This window comes from Musa acuminata, chromosome BXJ2-7 (genome assembly GCF_036884655.1).
Source record: "Musa acuminata AAA Group cultivar baxijiao chromosome BXJ2-7, Cavendish_Baxijiao_AAA, whole genome shotgun sequence".
Classification (NCBI taxonomy): domain Eukaryota; kingdom Viridiplantae; phylum Streptophyta; class Magnoliopsida; order Zingiberales; family Musaceae; genus Musa; species Musa acuminata.
In genome coordinates, this window is record NC_088344.1 from 23,506,199 (window position 1) to 23,511,389 (window position 5,191).

A 5,191-nucleotide genomic window follows, 5' to 3' on the forward strand; every position below is an offset into this window, starting at 1 on the left:
TCATATCGAATGCAACTCCATTGGGCTGTTGTCATGGACAAAACTATAAATGGGGTGTTGATGTAATGCTCATATATATCGATGTCTTTTGATCTGTGTTCATGCTTTACATAGCATGTAGAAGGCTTGCAGTAGGTTTGACAATTCCAATTTGGTTGACTTTTATGATCATTTCAGGCTTATAAACGTAAATTGTGTGCAATCGTCACGCAAAGTCAAAACTGCCTAGAAACAAGCCATCAAGGCAGTTATTTTTAGGGTTTTCTAGCTCCGCAAAGTGATGCAGAGTGTCAACCAATACAACACCTAGGAGCTACCCGGGTGACACATGACTATATGGGCCTTTGGGGTAGTGTCTAAGGCCGGTTCGCTACCTTATTCAGTAGTAGTGTCATGTGAGCACTTATAGGGACTTTGGACCATGGTGAACCACCTTGGACCTTTTGTCACACAACCGTTCAGAGCTTGCGAAGTCTATGTTTGTAACTTACATTGTCTATTATGTGTTTATTAAAATGATTGCTTGTGGATCTCAAGTTAAACATTTTCTCTAACCCATCTTTTATCCGTAAGGGACCATAAGTGATTTTAGGAAAGTTGACCCTTTGTAGACAGACACACAAGGGTATCACACGACTTAGGTAAAATCAGCTTTGTAACACCTTGCTGCAATACCATAAGAGGCATTCTTTATCCTAACTAGTGATTGAGTTGCAATAAGAATAATAATTGATATTGGTCATTCAACGATAAGTGTCGTATATGCATGTTGCTCAAAGCAAAACGATTAGCTTCCTATGTCAAGAATGCCAATATACAAGGAAGACAATGCTAACTAAATGTACTCTAACTCTTCTTTAGCATGTGGGAGGGCATATTACACCCACGTTCATTTAAGGAAGATAGTTATACTCCAATCTTATGACCCTTTCAACTAAAGCAAACACAAGAATATCATCACTTCTATTGCAATCTACAAAGAAAATCTTGACAATCTCAACCCAATTACAGAAGCTGAAGGCAGTAATCATAAATATTCTAACAAAGGATTAATTTTTCAAACTATCACCAAGTATGATCCAACCAAATTAAATAAGGAAAAGGACCATCGTTGACATGTGAACTAGAAAAAAAATCAACAGTTATATGGTACAGTATGCTAATAATAAAAAATCAACAAATATATGGTACATTATGATTATGCTATTAATGCTTGAAAGAAAAACATGAACAGGAAAATATTTGTTACCTATATTAAACAGAATTCCATGCGCTGGTGCTTCAACAAACGTGGCATAGTTTACTCACATTAGCTTCTTCAGAGTGCAGATTGAATTGGGGTTGAATTGGCATTAACCAGAAAGTGTTGTTCCCACCTCCTCTGGGTTATCAATGTGTTCATGCTTTACTAGTGCATGTTCATTCCAAATAATTAGAAAACCATAAACGCTTAGTTGAAAGAAAAGATCTTCAAAAAAGAGACAGTAATTCTTGCAAGTAACTTTGGCAAGATAGAAGCTCTCAATTTAATCTAAGGCTAGAGATGACACCACAAAGATGTGAAGATAGTGAGTTTTCACATACAATGGAATGTAAATTTACAGACTTGCATATATCAGTAAAAATTAATTGGCTAAGGAATATATTAATTTCATTGTTTCCATGTTTAAAGTGGTTACTCAAAGAGTAAGAAACTACAACTATAAAACTTTTACAGACTCACCAACTATATCAGATTGTAAGCATTCGATTTTAGTTGAAGAAGATGCTGATTGATTTGGGTCCAATATCTCGATTTGTTTGGAAGGAGAATCAGCAAGGTGCTGCAAAACCAGAGGAGATTAAGTTATCACTGGTAGAAACTTTAGATTCATCCTTCTGTTGTTCGAGAAACTTTAGATTCATCCTTCTGTTGTTCCTCAATCCACTTCCACTGAGCATATTGTCCAGATGGAGAAGGTTTTGGAGGTTCAAAAACTTTTGATATTCATTCCACCTACCCAGGACCAGACAGCATCTCTGTTTTCTAGTGTCCATAGGAGTTTAAGGTAATATGTGAAAATCCGTTGCCAATTGTCAGCTATTACAACATTAAATCCAATAAAATTTTTCCTTCAAATATCGGATGCTTTCAAAGTTACTGAAAGCAGAAGATCGAACAAGTTGTTGTATATGTTGTACCTAAAAGAACACATACATAAAGCAAGCTGACACCTCCATGTCCTCTAAGCTCATGCACTTGCAGTTACTTTGTACTCTTGTACCATGCTTGAATCGCCCAATATGTAGGTGGTCCATTAGTGGAGCTACGATCAGATCAGTAAATACCAACAATACCATATGGTTCCAACCTAAATTACAATTCCTATTTCTTTTCATAACTTAACCATCGCACTACCCCCACCCCCAAAACACCCACCTCTTTCTGCTTTTCACTAATGACACTACCAAGAGGGAGACAATTTCCATGAATGATAACTACAACTTCAAAAGTGATGTCTACTTTGTGATTACAAGTTCACTTTCGTGAAAGTATATCCATCTTTAGGTTTCACTATCTCTTTTATTAAATACAAAGGACCGAGAAGCCAACCTTTACAACAACAGAACATCGACAACATAAAATATTTCATTGTAGATCATCATAATATTTTTGCCATTTCCTTAGACACTTGCACCTTTCACTTACAGTGACTTTTCTTTAAGCTGCAAAGAGAAATAACCTCCATAAAAACCACAGTCGTAATCAACTCTGTCCATATCACTGCCAGTTAAGCGAAGAATTCAACGAGTTTCATATAAGAATTTAGTCTTAGTGTAGAGAAAAATACAAAGATCGCAACACTTAATCGTTACCACACTTTTGTTGAGCTAATCTGGTTTGGCACAATTTCATCTACTAAGAAGAAATCACTCTGAAAACATTCAGAGAAATTTACATTATATGTTTACTCTGAGACAAAAAAAGCATCTAGAAGTTTAATTCGCTTAGTACCTTGTCTTCCTGCGAGATCTCACAAGTTGAGATTATGTGTTCAATATCCTTCCCTCCTCTGTGGATACAAGCAATACCAAAGTCCCTACATATACATCTGATCTGGAGAGAAATAACGAGTACATTTGATCATATTTTTTCTCTCTCTCTCTCTCTCTCTCTCACACACACACACACACACATTCAACTAAATTACACAAGAATGATCTCAGATCTGGAGAGAAATAACAAGTACATTTGATCATATTTTCTATCTCTCAATCTCACTCTCACTCTCTCTCTCTCACACACACATTCAACTAAATTACACAAGAATGATCAAAGCTAGTCACACCTATAGCAAAAACAAAGTAAATGAAGCTGATCGATAACTGGCTTATGTTACGATCGATTTTTCATCGAGTACTGTCTATGTTTTTAATCTTTTCTTGACAGTGAAAACAAAGCTTAAGTTATTCATTGTTGGAAGCGACACGGTCTTTATCATCAAACATCTTCGTTTCAAGTAGAAAAACAAAAAAATAATTATTCTAATAAAAGCAAAAATCGAAAAAGATAACATTTGAAGAAGATGCAATATGCCTCTTAGCTCCCAATTACACTCCGCTGTTGTTGATGAGTAGTCAAACTTTGATCCGTCATTCTGTCTCAACTGGCAAATGATCTTAACTCACAAATGATTCTGACTCTGGTGTGGGATCGGTTGAGTTTTGTTGATCCCTATTTTTTCTGATGAATCTCTCAAATGTTGAAAAATAACAGGGATGTGCATTTGTCTGTGTTTGTTGTGTATGTGTGTTATATGATATGTATACGTATGTGTGTATTGTGTGTGTGGGGGTGTGTTGTATGTGTGTGCGTTATATTTTGTGTGTGTTGTGTATGTGTGTATTTATGTGTTGTGTATGTGTGGAGTGTGTTTTGTATTTATGTGTGTGTATGTGTTTTTGTATGTTATGTGTGTATGTGTGTGTTTATGTATGTTGTGTATCATGTGTTATGTGTGTGTTTGTATTGTTTGTGTGTTATGTTATATGTTGTGTGTTTGTGTTATGCATTGTGTGTGTGTGTTATGTGTGTTGTGTTGTGTGTGTGTTTTGTGTTAGGTGTTATGTATGTGTGTGTTGTGTTGTGTTTGTTTTGTGTTCTATATTGTGTGTGTGCTGTGTGGTGTGTGCATTTTGTTTGTTTTGTATATTGTGCTTGTGTGTGTTGTCTATGTTGTGTGTATGTTATGCATGTGTGTTTGTTCTACATGAGTGTATTGTGTATTTTTGCTGTGCGATATGTGCGTTGTGTTTGTTTTGCATTATGTGTGTGCGTATGTGTACATGTTACGTGTGTTGTATGTTTATTTTTTATATGTCGTGTTTGTTTTATGTGGTATGTTTATGTACTGTGTATGTTATGCGTGTGTAGTGTACGTTGTTATGAGTCATGTGTGTATATGTGTGTTGTGTTTGTTATATGCGTATTGTGTGTAGTATGTGTTTTTATGAGTTGTATGTATATATGCGTGTGTTATGTGTGTTATCAGAAATGTGTGTATATGTGGGCATGTGTTGTGTATATTATATGTGTGTGTGTTGTGTATATTAAGAGTTGTGTGTGTATGTGAGTTGTGTATGTTATATGTGTGTGTGTTGTATGTTGTGTGTATGTTGTGTCTTTTAAGTGTTGTGCTTTATTTGTGTTATGTGTTATTTATGCTGTGTTTTGTTTTATTGTGTATGTAATGTGTATAGTGTGTATTGTTTTGAGTTATGTATGTATGTATGTATTGTGTATAGTGTGTTATTATGAGTTGTGTGTAAGTGTGTAATGTATATGGATCTTTGTGTGTTGTGTGTTGTTTTTGTGTGTGTTGGTTTTTGTGTATGTTACGTGTGTATTGTGTATGTGTGTTGTTTGTGTATGTGTTATGTGTGTGTGTGTGTGTTTTGTATGTTATATGTGTGTGTGTAATGTGTGTTGTTCGTGTGTGTGTGTTATGAGTTGTGTGTGTTTGTGTGCATGTATGTTGTGTATGTGCGTGTGTTGTGTATATTGTGTACGTGTATTATTATGAGTTTGTGTGCTTATGTGTATGTATTGTATATATTATGTGTGTAGTGTTTGTTGTTATGAGTTGTGTGTATGTGTGTGTGTTGTGTTTGTGTCATCTGTATGTATATTACGAGTTGTGTGTATGTATGC